We start from the raw sequence: 18091 nt of genomic DNA on the forward strand, positions 1-18091 counted from the left end.
GTGTTCTTAATCTTGTCTATATTCTTCAGCATCTCACCCCTCTTGAGCAGAAATAAGAGCTAAATGCAAGTTCTGCCTTCTCTGTTGGATATACTGAATAGAAAGCATCCATTGCTTGTAGCTGTAGTATTTATGACATTAGAAGACATTACCCATTTATTACATGAAGGGCATTCAGTATCAGAGAATAATGAAAAGGTTTTGTATATTCATTCATTTTTGTCCCCAATATTGTATACCTTGCCATAACTATAACATAAGATCTCCATATGTATAACTTCCACTCACTTATTCAGGAAGCAAACATTACAGTAGTTCCTCCATTTGAAGAGTACCCTTCCTCTTCACATCTTTCCCTATTTTATAAATCTCAGGAGACAGAGGGAAAGTTCAGAGTAGAAACTTGCATTTCATTTCAGTAGCAGATCCAGAGCTCTCATGGCCAGAAAGGGCTGCTACATCAAGCTGAATTTTCAGCTCGTGAAACCTCTCTGTTGGTTCCAAAAACTTCCTTGTGTAAAACACATCTTCCAGAAGGGGCACCCATTTTCTGTTAGAAGTCATCTCCTCCTTGGGTAGCTTCTTTCAACAGTTAGTCTGCTACACCTTTAAAAATTGCAGTTTATTTCCATGATGTGTTTGCCTTTTGCTGACAGACACTGACTCTTGCTATGCCTTTCTTGGCTTGGTTAAAGAGCTCTTTAGCTCTTTGCACCTTCTTAGGTAGCTTCTAAGCATGTGATGCATGCTTTGCTTCCACTGAGCATGTGCTTTATGGATATTGTGGACTCTAAATTCATTAATCCAACATGCCATGAAGGCACACACGCCTTTCTAAAATGTAGTCCATCTATACAGTCATATAGCTTGACCAAACTTGTACTCAAAGTCTGAAATTTGAAATTTACTTAAGGAAACATTTTTATTTATTCATTTATATGAAGATTTCATTTATTTACTTACTCATTTTTTCATTTATTTGTTACTTACAGAATTCTACGATGTTTCTTCCACTGCTTTTATGAAAAGTGGTATCAGGCTAATTATCCAATAGTTAATCAACTCAATTTTTAACATCTTTTTTTTTAACAATTTTTAATTTTTTTGAAAGGACCTAAGGACTTTTCTGGTCTTCTGTAACTACTCCAGTGCTTAAAGGTCTATTGAACGCTGTAGGGACAGTAAACTCTTCAATTTACACGCAGGAGTTCTTAGAGAACACTAACATATAGATCCAAATAAGCGTATATGGCTTAGATTTTATTTTGTGTTTTCTTCTGATTAAAAGGAACTCTCACGTCCTCATATGATACAAGCATAAAGTCTTAAAAGTGTGGAACTTTGCTCTTTGACACACAAGCTATTTTTAAACATCCACTTCCATCCACGGATTTCTTCCTGTCTCTCCTCCCTCTTGCTGCTGTTCATTATTTCCCTTGACTTTGGCCAGTTAGGGTTTTTAAAGCACATATATCACATATGGAACGTAATCAGGTTATGATTGTTGGTCCCTAGGCAACCACCATCTTCCAGTCCAGTGATTAAGTCATCATAATTAAGTCCAAACTAATTACCTTATGTCATAGTCAGTAAAATTTTTATGAAAAAAAAATTTTTTTCAATAATCTAATGATGCTTTACTACTGCCTGCATGGGATCTCAGCACAAGCATCCCAAATTGAAGTCTCTAGGAAATGAGGGGATTTTTGCCACACACAGCAGACATGCCTATCATCCCCTTTTCATGAACTTTATTAGCATATGTGTTGGGACATCTACATTTAAGATCATGCTGGTTTGAGTTATTCACCAACAGAAATCTACCAGTGATGTGCTCCTTCTCTACCATATATCCCAAGCTGTCCTCAGTGTTCTGTAGCCAGAAATTAACATTCCTGTCAAGCAAATTGTCTCTCATTATAAGTGAGAATTTTCCATTCCCTTTGTTTATATCTCAGATTCAGAGCTTACGTATACAGGCAAATAAAAATTTATTCCGGTAGGGTCTTCTTCTACTAAATTATTATTTTATACTTCCAAGAGGTGGAATAAATACCCTGCACAGAATCTCTTCCTCTGCAGCTAAACAGCTTCCAGTACTTGGGCCAACTCATTTAAATGTAGTCTGAATATCTCTAAATTGCAGATTGCCATGCTGGGAGACCTTTTAGCTCTCTCCTAAACTCTGAGTGCCTTGATCTACTGCTTGCACAAATTACATATTGTCTTTGCTAGAATTATTACAAACAGCCATTCACCACTTAGAGATTCCTCATTTACAGATATTTTCTTTCGTTATAAAAGCAAGCAGGTTCATGCATTACTTGTGGGGACTGAGGAAGCTCTCTGTAAATTTGCTATGTCAAATACTCAGAGACCTGCCTGTGCAGAACAGGACCCAATTTTATTACATCAAAGCTGACTTGGTTCAGAAAAACCAGAGATAATAGACCTCAGTAAAATTACAATGGCAGCTGGTTTACAGGTCTTAGATTGCAGCCTCCTCAGAAATACGTAGATTGTATGTACTGTCAATGTCAGTTTTGTTCAATAAAGTCCTCCATTTTGCATTCTCGTTTAATAAATCCAAATAGGAAAAAGCCCTTCAGCAAGTATATACTGCTGCTGTTATTTTATCTCAGAAAAGATCAGCCATGCTTAGTCAAGAGGTGAGTATCACAAAATTTTAAATATATGATCATTTTATGCTCATTCAGTGAGGAAAGTACCTGCTGGTGCATGCAGTGGTGTTAATGAAATGTTATGGCAAACACTCTTCAGAATACATCCGTACTGAGACAACACAAGTAAGAGGCAAGGGGAACAGCTCAAATTAGAGGCACCTTTTACAAAAGTGCAAACGCTTGCTGTACCAAAAAAAAAAATTATAATTCACACTTGAAACTGTGTTTCCAGTGAGCGGTCCCCTTTTAACACAAGAAAAGATAGAACAAAAAAAAAAAAAACGAAAGAATATGTAAGCAGTACTGTATCTGCGGGAATATGGAGAGAAGGAACTACTGCTCTTATTCTGGAATATATCTAAAAAATATTCTGTCTAAACTGTTGCAGAGATGGTAACTGTGGCTGTTTCTCTAGAAGCAAGAGTTGAATCATTCAGCCGTGACCTTCTGAAAGTTTTGCTGTTTTGAACAATATAGAAATGTCCTGGACAGGGACGGCATACTGAAATTGTGAGTTGAATTGATGTGGCTAAATGTGATACCACGCTAGCTGGGTAAAGATCTCAGATGAGGTCCTGCTGATGAGTACCACTATCTCTTGTTTGACTTCTGGAGTGATGACTTACGTGATCTGAGACTCTGGTCCCACGTTTCCTCCATCCTGGTTCCTCCAAGATCAATTATTCCCATTACGGCACGCTTCTGGTAATGTGCTAAATTTTGGGGCTTCATGCGCTCACTTCTGGCTCCTCACTGGAGAAAAAGCTGAGCAGGCCCATAGAATGATCTGTGCTCCGGCCAGTGCATTTTGTTGGCTGCAGTGATACTTCTAGTCTGAGGCAGCGCTGGCAGCCTCCTTCCCCCGAAGCCATACAGCATCTGCGTCCACGCTGGTGCCACCACAAGTGCCGGTAGCAGTGAGATGAGCAGCAGATAGCAATGGCCAAGCCCGGCCATCTTGTGTGAGCTGTAGCCTACATTATTGTTGACTCTTCAGTGTTCCCCAAATTGTATCTGATCCTTCTGTCTTTCTCCCCTTGTCTCTGGCACGAAGGACCCTCTCTCCGTTTGGCAGCATGGGTGACGAAGCAGGGATGAGAGGAGGAAGGTGGTGGTGGAGCTGGGAGGAGGAGAGAGCAAGGAGGCACTTGTCAGTCTGAGGAAGGCAGAGAAGGAAGAGGTGAACTCATAATCTCTGGGTTAATAATAGGTGGATATTGTGTTGGGAATTGGCTGTTTTAACCCTTCCTTTTTCCAGTGCTCTGTAGGCTGCTGAGTCTCCCTTTTTTCATCTCAAAACCCAGGAGGCGAGGTGGTCTCAGTTATTTTAACTTATTAAAACCATTCTGTGCGGGTTCTTATTTGGCTTTCCTCGCCCTTGTATGCAAGTAAACTAAAAGCAAAAGTATTTGAACTGTACCTTTCAAAACTCATCAAATACCAGAGTAACCTCCAGCTACCTTTTCCCTGAGAATGGCTGCTTAACAGCACTGCCTCCTCTAGAAAGACAATGTCGAAGCTTTAAATGCCCCTTTAGCGCTGGGGGGGAAATAAAAAAAAATCGGTGCTGGTGAGAGAAACACAAGTGCTGTGGCCGAGCAGGACGTGCACCTTCCACCATCTCTCCGGGGGCTGCGGGCTGCTTGAGACTCACAGAGGGCTTTGGCCCTGTAGCGCGGCGGGGCTCCGGCCGCGCCTGGGGCCTCGGGACCTGCCCGCAGCGGCGTCCCCGGGGGGAGACACCCGCCGCCGCCACCGGCTCCCGGCTGCCCCCCCCCCCGCGCCCACTCCCACTCGAGATCCAGTCCGTGTATTTCAGTCTCCACTCCGCCCGCCGCGGCGCGCCCGCAGCAGGCAGGTCGGGGGAGGCTCAGCTCCGCTCCGCCCCGCCCCGCTCCGCGTTTTCCGCCCGCTCCCCACCGCAGCCCTGCCGTGCGGGGCGCCGCTGGCCGGCGGCTCCCGGCCGGGTCGTCCCGTCCCGAGGGCCCGAAGGACGGGAAAGACGGGAAGACGGCAGGTAGCCTGGATGCGGAGGGGCGGGGGGGGCTTGCCCTGCGAGACGGGGGGCACGGCAGCCCGCGCGGCTGCTCCTGCCGGGGCACTCCAGGCGGGGGTTGGGGCACTCGTGTGATGAGCTGGCACCAGTTCTCAGCCTGGAGGGAGGCGGCGGGCGGGAGGGACGAGGTCTCCGCGGCGGGTGCCGGGTCGTCGGGAGCCCGCCTGCCGCCGGCGGCGTTCTCGGGGCCGGGGGGGAGCACCGCTGCCCGCCGCCTGCAAACCAGACGCCGCTAGAGAAAGAGCTGACCGTCCGTCTGCCAGAACAAAGCTGCGATGCGTATTGAGAGGCATCCGGGATGCCCGTCTGGTGTTTGGGGTTTCCCGACCTTGTCTTGGATGCTTTCTCTCTGCGTGGGGTTCAGTTTAATCGGGGGGGGGGGGGCTGGGGAGAAGAGAGAGGGGTATCTCTACGGGATGAAGAAGGGCAATCTGATTTCGGTCATCTTCGGACGCTGATGCTGTGACCCACCTGTAAGTTTTTGTTTATTTTTATTCAAACTGGTTGTAAAAGAAGCGGGTTAATCCATGTCTGCTTTCTGATCCAGCTCGTGTGACACAGAGTGTTTAATCTAGTACAAGATTTAAGAAAAAAAAACAAATGACAGTATTTCTTGTCAGTATAGCATCTTGAACTACATTAATGTGCTGTTTTAATGTATTTCTGTGCAAGAGCAAGCATAGCAAGATGCTATAATTTTGATATTTTTAATATTTACTTTTATTGCAACTTGATCAAAGGTTTCCCCGTCCCTCCAAAGATATCAGTTAGGTTTGAGATTAGAAACAGCCAAAGCTCTGTTTCAGTATTTGGGTGGGAGCACTTGCTACAGCTTGTTAACAAAGCCATTATACTGCAAATGGCATTGTGCCCTCAGATTCTACTCTGGAATATTTTTCCATGCTTGGATATAATAATAATAATAATGATAAAGCATGTTGGTAGTGCACAGTTTGATTGAGGCCAGCTGGAACTGTTCAGTTTACACTATCTAATGAGATGCAAAGGTAGTGACGGAGCTAGTCCTTACATGTTGTCTGGTCCTGTTCTTCCATCATCCTTCCACACACGCAGTTCTGTGTCTTTTTGTCAAAATGTCTATTATCATTACGTACTGAATAAGGCTGTGGATGAGCAAATCATAGAAATTGCAGAAATATGCACACTGAGGATGCCTGGCGTGTAATATTCTGCATCTGATCAGAAAAGCAATAAAGGTCCACTTAAGCTATATGTATTAAACCTGAGATTGGCAGGACTGGAAAAGGAATTGTGCTTCCTTACTGTTTCTCATGGAGTGAAATTTGTTGGCTGGCATCAAACCACACCTATTTCTTTCATCCCCAGTGTATTCGTTGAACGAGGGAGCGTTTTCAGTTTCCAGATCATGGTGTAATGCTTTTACATTTCATGCCTTATGGAATCATGATTTCCACTGCCTAGAGGTGGAGAGGGTCTTTTGCTGGGCTTTGCTACTCTAACTGAAGTTCATGAAGGCTTCTTTTAAACCAAAGATTGAGAGCTCTCTTTTTAGGTGATTTAGCTGGTCTACCCAAATTTTGATACAGTAACAGTCCTATAATGGTGGAGGCGTGCAGTGCTTTCTACAACACAAGAAGTCGAGACACTCAATTACCTTGCCAGGCTGCAGCCTTAAAATGAGCTGCAGGAGGGCATTTATCCCAGAGTGAGTAGTTCAGCACTGGAACCCACTGGCATGGGATGCTGTGGAGGGCAGAAACATTAATCGTTTCCAAAACGATTGGACACATTCATGGGAGACAGTTCTGCAGGTAGCTAAATATAAAAAGCAAGATGCAACCTTCATCTCAAAGGTTTAAAGCCCATGTTTATGGGAAGCCGAAAAGATGATCTGGGAGGGGATCATTTACATGCTCCATGCTGTTATACTACTTGTGAATCTTCTACTATCAGTCACCTTTTTTTTTTTTTTTGAAGAGAGAACAATGAACTAGGTAAGTCATTGATCTATCTAATGCAGCTGTTAAATTTTTATGACAATTTGACATTGTGCATCGAATAGCAATACTTTTCAGGAGTGAATTTATTGCACGTAAGAATGTTCCAGCAGAGGAAATACAAAAAGAGTATTTCACATATGCATACATGTAACAAAGAAAAGAAGCAAAAGCCTTTAGAGTTTCTTGGATCAACCCCATCATTGACTTTGAGATGTAATAAAGACTGTTCAAATATAAATTGCTCAGCTTCAAATTGGGGAATACTGGGAAGAAAGCATAAAAGAAATTGGTTTTAAGAAGTGAAATTGATTCTTTTTCCCTGCACTGTCCTACAGTATTTTTCCAATTGTTAAAATAAAAGGTGTTTTTCAGTACTACAGGTAGGTTGGTATTGTCTATAAAAAAAGTAAATGTTTTGATCTGAGAAAAAATAAATTGCAAGTGAAGAAGTAAAGCAAACAATGAAAATGTTGGAATAAAAATGACCAACTAAGTTATAGCATTCTAATCCTTGCTGGCTTTCTGCTTTTCATTTGCTTCCTATTTTCAGGCTTTTGATAACTGAATGAAAATTGCCACTACTTAGAAAGGTCATTGCTTGTTTATAATGTGGCAGTGTGCATATCTTCTGAAAAATGTCAGTTCCCAAAAACCTTTTCTTTATACGTTACATTGCATTGAAATCCAACATTGTAGGTGCAATAGCCATGGATTTCTTCTAAGTTAAATAAATAAGAAAAATTATGTGGGACTGATGAAGAAGTTTTATCTTAGTGATAATAATATCCCTAAAAGTGGTTTCTTAACAAACAGATTGCAAATCCTTACCTTTTTAATTAAAAGAATTAAGAATACAGAAGGTTAATATAAGGCATAATATAAGACATAGTATATGAATAAAAATAATATCTTGCTGAAAAATAATTTTCCAGTTTTAGTTGCGTACCATGAATCTTCTTCAAGTCATTATTTAGCTTTTTCACCATCTCTAAGTGAAAGAGTAAGATAAGCAAGGGAGGAGGGAGGCAAGAGAGGGAGTTTCAGCCTACCCACACTTTGATGAGACTGCAGTATTATTAAGATATTTGAGACTGGTGATACAGAACACAAAGCATAGTATGAGGACATTTGCAGATAGTCATAGAAGGGTACCCATTAAACTGCAAAGTAATAATCAGACTGAAATTATATTATTTTAATATAGTTTTGACAAAAGCACAGTATAACTAAATGCATTGGAGTTTGGCCAAGACACATTAAGCTTGACTACAGGCTGCAAGACTTGTATCTGATTATTTATTTTTTTATTTTTCTGGCCTGAAAAGCATTTGCTGAGTTATGTTGCAGCCAGCTTCCATAAGACATAAAAGCACATTTAGGCAATGAAACTGCATATTTCTTTTGCATAGTAATGTGACCTCTATGTATGTGTTTTACATCCTTCTCTAAGGGTTATGAAAGATGCTGTGAAGATTATTTATCATAAGCATGAATTAGAACGGCTTATAAATCCTGCTGAAATACAGTGTCCCAGCTAATTCTGAGGAAGTTTTGTCAGTGGTAACTTTTATTTTTTCATAGAAATATCTATGATGATAAAATTACTTAGTTATTTTGTCAGTCATTTAGATTTGTGGTTTGTTCAGGTTTTTTTAAAGAAATTTCAGCTATATAATTTCTTATCCTCCCCCATCATCCGCTTCCTCTCACTCTGTTTCAAGCCTGCCTGCAGACAAAAAGTAGATGAAACATTTAATACTTTGTTGTGGATGAAACCTGGTGGTGGCTCTCCTGCTGCTGCCCTGAACCTGTGATCCCATTGCTCTTGCATCATGTGAAGAGGATAGAGAATGTGGCAGAAAAAAAATAAAATTGTTCCTGAAGCTAACTGTCAGATACTCCTTATGCAGTTTTGCCTTGAGAACTGCTCATTTCTGCAGCTTGGGTTACATCAGTGTGTGCTGAGCACTTTGCTTCTCAATTGAAAGATTTCCATTAGCCCTCAGGAGGGTTTGCAGTCAAGGTAGGTGGTACAGCCTGACTGAACAATATTAGTGTCCTGTTCTGTCAGCTCAGGCTATCGTTTAGGTGGATGGCCTTTCTTTTTAGCTCTCCCTACCTTTGGGATACCTGCTTTAAAGAACAGGCTGAGCTTTTTGCCTCTGGTATCTGGGAATTATGATTAGTCATCTAGTGGAGAAATAAAATCCTACACAAATTTATGAAATGACTGTATTACTACTCACAGTTGGTTATAAAGGGCAATGCATGGAGAGGTCTGTCTTCCTCCAAAACCCATGGGAATTTTGGTCCCACTGACACAGAGCTGACTGTTCACTCCCATTGAAATTCTTCCCCCAGCTGAACACTTCTTGGGGGCCATGCGTGAGTGGGAACATTTGAAGACTTTTGCCAAAATCAAGACTTCCAGTTGATGTCTGCATGCTGGGTATTGTTCCTTGGCAACAAAGGTTCTCTAGAAACTTGGTATTTCTTCTCTTTTCCCCTGATTTTGCATTGTTCCATTACCCCTGGGAGAGCTTTCATTTTTATCAATGAAAATGTGCCATACAATCTGTGCCTCCATTAGTGACCTTTCCAAAGTCATGAGAAGTTTGTGGGGTGTTTAAAAAAAACATTTGATTTTATTTTCATATTTAAAAGCAATGCCCATACCTTTTTTGCTTAGATCTCAAAATCATGTCAAGTGAGACAGATCCCAGTTAGAGGATAGGGGGAATTCTCTCTGTCCTACTAAGAGGGAGGGGGAGAGTTTAACATGAATATCTGAAGTGACTCACTCAAGGTTATAGAGTGAGTCAGTAGCAAAATGTGAAGAAAATACTTGTTTCCTTGAAAGAGTGATGTTCACCTTTACTATTGGCCTTAGTTTTGTGGTGTTTACAACCTTGCAGCATCAGTTAATTCCCTTTTCACTAAAAGGCATTGTGAATTCCTGAATAATAACTGTTGTTGGCTACACATGAAATTTTTAAATGGAAAATTACAAGAACTCATACATCTAGTATGAAATCTTGAAACATTCAGTAACTATACTATCAGTACAGAAGGGCAGAAAAAAAATCCAACTTGTTCTCAAACCCTCTTCATTTGTGGCAGTGTGAAAGGAGGCTGCTGTGAAATAATATCTTCATTTCATAGCATTTTGCACAGTGCCTTTTTGGAATGAAAAGCTGCAGTCCAGCACTAGTCTTTATTACTTCTGCAATAATGGGACTCTGACAGGAGTACATTTCACATCAGTGATTTACTGTCTCCATTATAGCGTGACCCGAAAGCTGTAACTTCTCCACCAGTGACTGGGTTTTGGAAGTGCTCCAGGGCCACAGCACAGCTTCCAGACTGGCTCAGGTTCTCTAGTCCTGGGTATTTTTCACGTAGTTCGATCATTTCCAGCTTGCGCAGAAAGTTATCAGGAACGTTTCATAAAGAAATGGCCTTTGTTTTGGCAACGCTGATAAAGCTGCTGCTGCAACTGAAACATGCACTGAGCTGTTACAGTCTTCATAAGTAATTTTTCTCTTGCTTGCACCATGGATAAGGCCACGTCTTCAGCATCAGACCAAATGAAAGCACCATGTGTTTGCTGTGCAACACTATTGGTTGGTACTGCTGGATTAATGTTATTTCCTTTGGTTTCTGGCACAGTGCTTCATACACCACAAATAGCATCTTCTCCGTGTTTCAGTGTCAATCTAGTTTGTCAATCTAGACATAAACTGTCTAAATAAAATTATTCCATACAAGCTATAATTTTTTATAAAAGAAAACCAGAAAAGTTACAATAAGTAAGGTAAAGCTACAAAGAAAAAGGCTTCACTAAGGGCAAATCGTACCTGACAAATTTGGTGGCCTTCTATGACAGGGTTACAGCGTTGGTGGATAAGGGAGGAGCAATGGACATAATCAGCCTGGACTTGAGTAGAACATTTGACACTGTCCCGCACAACATCCTTGTCTCTAAATTGGAGAAACATGGATTTGATGGATGGACCATTAAGTGGATAAGGAATTGGCTGGATGGTCACACTCAAAGAGTTGCGGTCAATGGCTCGATGTCTGAGCGGAGACCAGTGATGAGTGGTATTCCTCAGGGGTCAGTACTGGGACTGGTGCTGTTTAGCATCTTTGTCGGTGACATGGACAGTGTGATTGAGTGCACCCGCAGCAAGTTTGCCGACGACACCAAGCTCTGTGGTGCGGTTGATACGCTGGAGGGAAGGGATGCCATCCAGAGGGACCTTGACAGGCTTGAGAGGTGGGCCTGTGTGAACCTCATGAAGTTCAACAAGGCCAAGCGTAAGGTCCTGCACCTGGATCAGGGCAATCCCAAGCACAAATACAGGCTGGGTGATGAGTGGATTGAGAGCAGCCCTGCAGAGAAGGACTTAGGAGTATTAGTGGATAAAAAACTAAATATGAGCCAGCAATGTGCACTCACAGCCCAGAAAGCCAATCGCATTCTGGGCTGCATCAAAAGAAGTGTGGCTAGCAGGTCAAGGGAGGTGATTCTTCCCCTCTACTCCACTCTCATGAGACCCACCTGCTGCGTTCAGCTCTGGGGCCCCCAACATAAGAAAGACATGGACCTGTTGGAGCAGGTCCAGAGGAGGGCCACAAAGATGATCAGGGGGCTGGAGCACCTCTCCTATGAGGACAGACTGAGAGAGTTGAGGTTGTTTAGCTTGGAGAAGAGAAGGCTGCAGGGAGACCTTATGGCGGCCTTCCAGTACTTAGAGGGGGGGTCTACAGGAGAAGCAGAGGGTGGACTCTTTATCAGGGAGTGTAGTGATAGGATGAGGGGTAATGGTTTTAAACTGCAAGAGGGTAGATTTACATTAGATATTAGGAAGAAATTCTTTACTGTGAGGGTGGTGAGGCCCTGGAACAGGTTACCAAATGAAGTTGTAGATGCCCATGCCTGGAAGTGTTCAAGGCCAGATTGGATGGGGCTTTGAGCAACCTGGTCTAGTGGAAAGTGTCCCTGTCCATGGCAGGGGGGTTGGAACTAGATGATCTTTAAGGTGCCTTCCAACCCAAACCATTCCATGAAAAAGTTAAAATAGCCACAGAAGGACTGTGTCACACAATGGGGCCATACTGCGGGCAGCACCTGAATGCTCTGGAAAGCAATCAGGTGTAGGCATGTCTGAAGGCTTCTGACTTTGGAATCTGATCAGGGGTCCAGAGTGAAGGGCACAGTGAGTCTCTCATGACGTGTGCCAGAAGAGGGAGTGATAGGATGGCTATCCCAGCCCCATGGGGGCTGGAGGCCACCCCACAGCTTCTCCATCCCTGCAGGCCCCTGGGCAGTGTAAGCGTATTAGCGTGACAGGAAAGGGACATGTGGGGAGGCATCTGCATACCACCTGGCCCTTGCAGACCTGTGGACTGAAAAAAGCATGTCTCCTACATGGGATCTGAATTTTTGCATAAAGAGCAGTCGGTAGTCATTTGCGCTTGGGTCCTGTGGTGTTCATGTCCCTGTTCTCAGGACCCGCGTGCCCCTTTGCTGCTCCCAGCACCCCTGTAACAAGTTCTCCGTAAATGTTGAGCATCTTGTTCAACATTTAAAAAAAGCATCTTGTTCTACTGGTACAAGTGTCCAGAGAGCAGTATGCGCTAGCTCAGTTTTGAGTAATGGACAAAATAAAGTTCCTGTTGTTTTATACTCAGTTTGGAACACTTACTGAATTTTAATGCAGAGACTGAAATGAAAAGCCAGGGAAATTTGAGGGCCATGGAAAGTCTTTATAGTAGCTTAGTTCAGCACCCATACCTGCCTTGCGGTTTTACATTAACTGCATCTCATTAAATGTCATTCTGGGAGTTTAGCTTCTTTGCTTTGTACTGCGGGTGTTTAGCATAGCTGATATCACATGTGGTATCTACACAGTTAAGTGGTATTAGTATGCTTTTTTATAGAAATTGCTGATCTTAGGACAGAGAAGATACAAACAGACAGTAAGCAAATAGGTGCTTGATCTTCATGCTGGAGGATTTTCACCAGAAGACCCAGGCCATATGTCAGAATTTATCCAGTGTTATCCCCCTTTTGGGTGTATAGTAGTTGCTCCTGACATGGACTTTTTAGCCTTGTGGCTTTGGTCTAGCAGGTATGTGCCATCCCAGATAGGTTCTCCCTATGACTGTGTGCTAATTTATTTATTCTCTCGGGTTTTTACGCCATGCCAGTCCTCAAGTATTGGCAGATGCCAGGGTTTGATGTTGCATTGAACTGCTCATCTAGGCATAAAATACTGCAAGTAAGAGAAAATGCTTTAGTAATCTCTGTGGACTGTGACTTCTTGAAATCAATAGCTTCCTTTCCGCAGAGTTTAAACTGCTTTCTATTATATGGAGCCTGATGCAGTAACAGAGACATGCTTAAGATGCTGATTGGGCTGATCTTTGAGCAGCAGGTAATGTAACAAGATATCTTCCTGAGTACAGGGGACAAGAGAGCACACGGTGCTTTATTTCGAAGAGAAAATCTATTGCTAAGGTTGACCCAAAAGCAATTAGTGGTTCATTTAATTGAATCAGTGCATTCACCTGTGCAGTCTATTAAAATATTATATAGAGATAATTTAGGCTCAATTTAGTACAGCTAGCTTAAGGGTTATAGAGATTTATAATGGATTACCTTCTATCTACCTGCTGAGTGGATGCTTAATCTTAAGTGAAATAGTACAGCATCCTGGTAGTTCAGCCAGAAATATCACACTGTGGCAAAGCTGAACTTCTCCCACTACTGATATGGTTACTTTCTTTCCAGGATCATTAAGCTGTTGTATTTCTGGGCGTAAAAGGGCACATATAAATAGGTCATTGTCCTAAATCCAAACAGCTGGATTTTTCACCATTTTCAAAGCAAAACTCAGATGATGTCCTGTGTATGTTAAACTGAAAGGGCTTTGGTTGTGCTGCTGAGACTTTCCTTTGTTTAAAAGGCATCTTCTGTCACAACCAAAATCACTCCAGTATATAGTGCTTTTATTCTCCCTGCCCTACTATGTGCTACTTCGGGCAGAGCTTTCCCACTGTCAAAGAAGAAGACCTAGATAGCTATAACAGTTACTGAGAGCCTTGCTGTGCCAGAAGTACCCTTAGCTATGCCTTACTTTTACTTTGAAGGGCATCACTGGAAAACTCCAAGGGAATTCATAACAGGATATTTATTACATACATTGTTGTGCATACCCACAAACTGTACTTCAAGTTCTGTTGCATTTCCTTCCTAATGGAACATAATTCACAATAAATAGATGCCTTGATTCTCTCTGTATGTATTGAACACTGTGCAAGGTTCAGAATTTATAACTTCCTGTATCGATCTGCATTTCAGAGTCCTATAAAGAAATAAATGTACAGATCAGCTAGAATAGAAAAGATATTCAGCAGAGATGTTCAGCACCTGTGTTTAATAAAACCAGGTTTTGTATGTTTACAAAGATTTGCAGTGGGAGCGTTTCCCTTTTCCCTCACGGCTGACCCTCTCTCCCTTTTTCTGAGGTCAGTGTGTAACACAGTCTGAGGCCGTCTTTCCACATGTGGCATGACTGTACTGGTATGGCACAGTACTGTGCTGGATTGTGTAGCTTTGTGCTGCAGAGCCTTGTGTACATGCAAATCATTCTAGGATCCTCACATGGGGAACTTTACATAGTTAGAAAGCATTTCTGTTTCATCTATCAAAAACCTGCTCAGGACCGTGGGACCAAACACATAATCTATTTTCCACTAAATCAGGCTGGTTTTCTCTAGTCTAAGTGATGCTACAAGAATGGATAAAAAATAAATGGTAGAATTAAGCGGAGATGGACCTCTCCAGCAGTGCGATAACTTTTTGTGCTATTAGAAGTGCTATGGCCCTTTTTGCTACTCTATAAATCTTTTACTCATAGATATGGAAAGTAGAGAAGGGAGAGAGTAGATAAAAACTGTATTTGGCAACATGTCTGCTTCCACAAGTAGCTCATCGATGCATGCTAACTAGATCACCTTTGGTAATAATCTGAACCAAACTGTTTATTTGTTTGTCTTGTAATAGTGCCTAGGCAGGAGCCCCAACTCTGCGTCTACAGGTAACGTAGTAAGGGCAAAAAGGCTTAAAAAATAGATAACTTAATTACACTGATTAGTATTGCTATGTGCTACTTATACATTTGTTACTTATGCACAGGTCCAGCCACAATTTTTTCCTCTATACAATTTATTTTTGCTTGTTTTCTTCTAGATTCATAGAATAATGAATTTCAACTTGTTGGGTACTCATTAATGGTGCCTTGTGTCATAAGTATGCTTGAAAATAGATGTTCTTTACATCTTTTCACCTGGGTGGAAAAGAGCTTCTTCAATAGCAGCACATAATTTTCAATAGAGAAATAGTATTATTTTCATCACTATGTGGCACGTTTCTGCCACAGCTGTGGAAAATAAGCCCTGAAATCAAAACAAGTAACTGAAGATTAAATTCCTATATCTTTTTACTGTTAAAGAAATAACAAAACATAAATAACAGGTAATTGATGTTAAGTATATCTTCAGTGAATGATAACACACAAGACGGTGTAACATCTGTGAGGTTCTTAATATACTGTGTACTAGTTATATACATTTTTTAAATGTTTAAGTAATCTGGGTAGGCAGTTGTGTAGTTATTGTGTGAATGTTCAGTATTAAGGATTTGTATACTGCAGTGCATCTGTGCTAGAATGGGTTTGCCTGAATGGTCTCTGTCTTGTAATCATGGTCTTCATCTCAAGTCAGCAGGTTATGTGATCAAGGAAGCAAATGGTTAAAACCAACTGAAGTTAAAAAAGGCCTATAAGTGGTATTTTTGGAAGTCTTTCATTACAGAAATGCTTGTGGGTAGGGTGCCAGCAGAAGATTGCTGCATCAGATCTGAAAGCATTAATACTAATGTTCCTATTAGGGAATGATAATACTGTATACTATAATATTTATATGACTTTTCACTAGCTCATGTGCTGAAAATTAGAACAATACAAAGTAGTTGCACTGTACATTTCCCTTTTTAAAATAATGTGTTTGTCATCTTCTTTTCTTTTTTTCCCCTCTTTGTTATAGGGAGAAAATTGAATTTTAGTCATGACAACAAAGCCATATTTAATTATATCATCATTACACTCTCCAGGGATGGGTTTATAGCAGGCTCAAATACACAGGGAGGCAAAGTATAATGGCGTAACATCAGAGAGTATCGGCGTGCTGAGCCCCATGGGACACGCACGGGAAGGAACATGTTCACAGTCATAGAAATCAATCCATCTTGTTTTAGCACTGATGTGATGAGAGTTGGTGGTAAATCTGCACAAGGTGAATTGCACAACCCTCATTTGTGCAATGTTTTAAAAAAAAATGCAGGTCTTCAGCAAGGTGCCTTGTTAGGGTTTGGGGTTTTTTTCTTTAATTCTTTCAGGATCCATCACTTATTGTCACAGAGTTAGACAAGAATGGTGCTGAAGCTGCTAAAGTAGCACAATCATATTCATAGATTTTTGTTCTTGTCATTCAGGATCGTGAGTGGGAGGCTATTAGCATTGCTGCATGAAGTTCTTCAGAATATATAAAAATGTGAATAAAAGGTAGTCACTAAACTGTTATTGACAGCGGTTACAGCATTTCAAGAGAAACATGGTCTTCTAATTGTTTCTTAAATTATAAGGATTACTCAAAATTGCAGCTATTCACTGAATATACCATGAATATTTAATTGAAATAAGAGGCAGTGAATATTGTGGTCACATAGGAAGCTTGTCTGAGTGATAAGCTCTACAAGTAGCATTTGAATGCATGAACTCTGGCTTTTCTACAGGTTTTCTACTAACTATGGAAAGTGTGCATGCATGTGTGTGTTTTTTTACTTACTATCAAATTTTTGAAGGAGATGCTGTTTGGTCAAGCTGCTTTTTTAAAGGAGAGCTGGATGAGACTCACATGACTAATAACATTATTTTAATGCATTTAAACTAGTCTCTAGCTGAGTCCTGAGCATGTTTCCACTTTGTCACAGGTGGTAGTCACTGCTCACTGCCAGCTTGTGAACTGTGGCTGTAATATTGATACAGGCTGGATAAGCACTGGCAGAGAAAAGATGTTCTCAAACAAGAAGGAAAAGGGAAAATGGGGGGAATAGAAAATCCATTCTTGTACAGTGGATCACATAAGGATCTAATGCAACTAATTTTCAGATTATGCATCTTCCTTTTGTGTCCTTATGCTAGGTGAGGGTGGGATTTATATGTTCTGTGTTTATCATTCTAATATGGTTGCAAAGACAGAAGAGGTACAGCTTAGTTCTGTGTGAAAACCAAGAAGTTGTTTTAATTGTGCTCAAGATTTGTCCAATTTCCACCAGTTTTCCCCCACTTCATCTTTAACATGTAAACCCCAAAATAAAGTGTACTTGAAATGCCCTGCCTGGTTTGTAGCCTTGAAACTCCTTGTACATATCCCTGATGCAAAACCATAAGTACTCTTAGGAATAGTAATGACATACGTATCATGGTAGTTTTTAGGGACCCCACTCAGCAGCTCAGACCTCATATAATTGGTCCTGGTTTGGTTAGAACACAGACTCATCCAAAAGGTTAGTAATGCATTTTCTAATAATTCTGATTTGATTTAATTTTTTTTTTGGTAGAAAAACTCAAACCCAGATGAGCTTTGGTTCCCAGCTCTTCCCCAAACTCTTACAATAAAACTCTTTCCCACTTTCTCCTCACACTTCTCAGGAGAATCCTCTCTGTCCCACCTCTGTTTTCCTTTCTTTCTTTTTTATGACACAATCTTGTGATTTACAGACGTCTTTTTTTCCAGAAACACCATTTTTCAAATCCTTATCATTTCCTATCTGAAAAGGTTGCCTTTGAACAACCTGGGGCTGCTCACTGTTCTCTGTCCCTCGGATATCATCGTGCTTTGCTCAGCTCAGTATGACTTTTTCCCCTGACTTCAAGGGCCAGACGTTAACTCCTGTCCCTGCCAACCCAGGGAAAGGTGATTGGAAGTGTCTCAGTGCCTCCAGAGCAATACTCCCTGGCACAGCACAAACATGATGCTGCCGTGCATCCTTTCCATTCACTCCATGAAAGGAAGCCAAATTCGTCACCACCATGTAAATATTATATTAGACACTGCAGTGAGGCTTTGAAATGTTAATACCCCCGCTAACGCAGCCAGCTGACAGAGAGTGCTGGTTTTGTTTCAGTTGTGACTCAGGTTGTCGCAACAGGTCCTGGCAGAATTAAAACAGCTGTGACCAGCCTGCAGGTTCCTGGGTAGTAAGGGCATGTGCCACGTTTTACGGCTACCATTTTGGG

General features: G+C 41.5%; 1 protein-coding gene across 1 annotated transcript in view; it reads left to right on the plus strand.

The window, feature by feature from the left end:
• Positions 1-18091, plus strand: part of CNTNAP2 (contactin associated protein 2) — a 1269587-nt gene that overhangs the window by 1222637 nt on the left and 28859 nt on the right. The window lies entirely within an intron of this gene.

This window comes from Buteo buteo, chromosome 2 (assembly GCF_964188355.1).
Source record: "Buteo buteo chromosome 2, bButBut1.hap1.1, whole genome shotgun sequence".
NCBI lineage: Eukaryota > Metazoa > Chordata > Aves > Accipitriformes > Accipitridae > Buteo > Buteo buteo.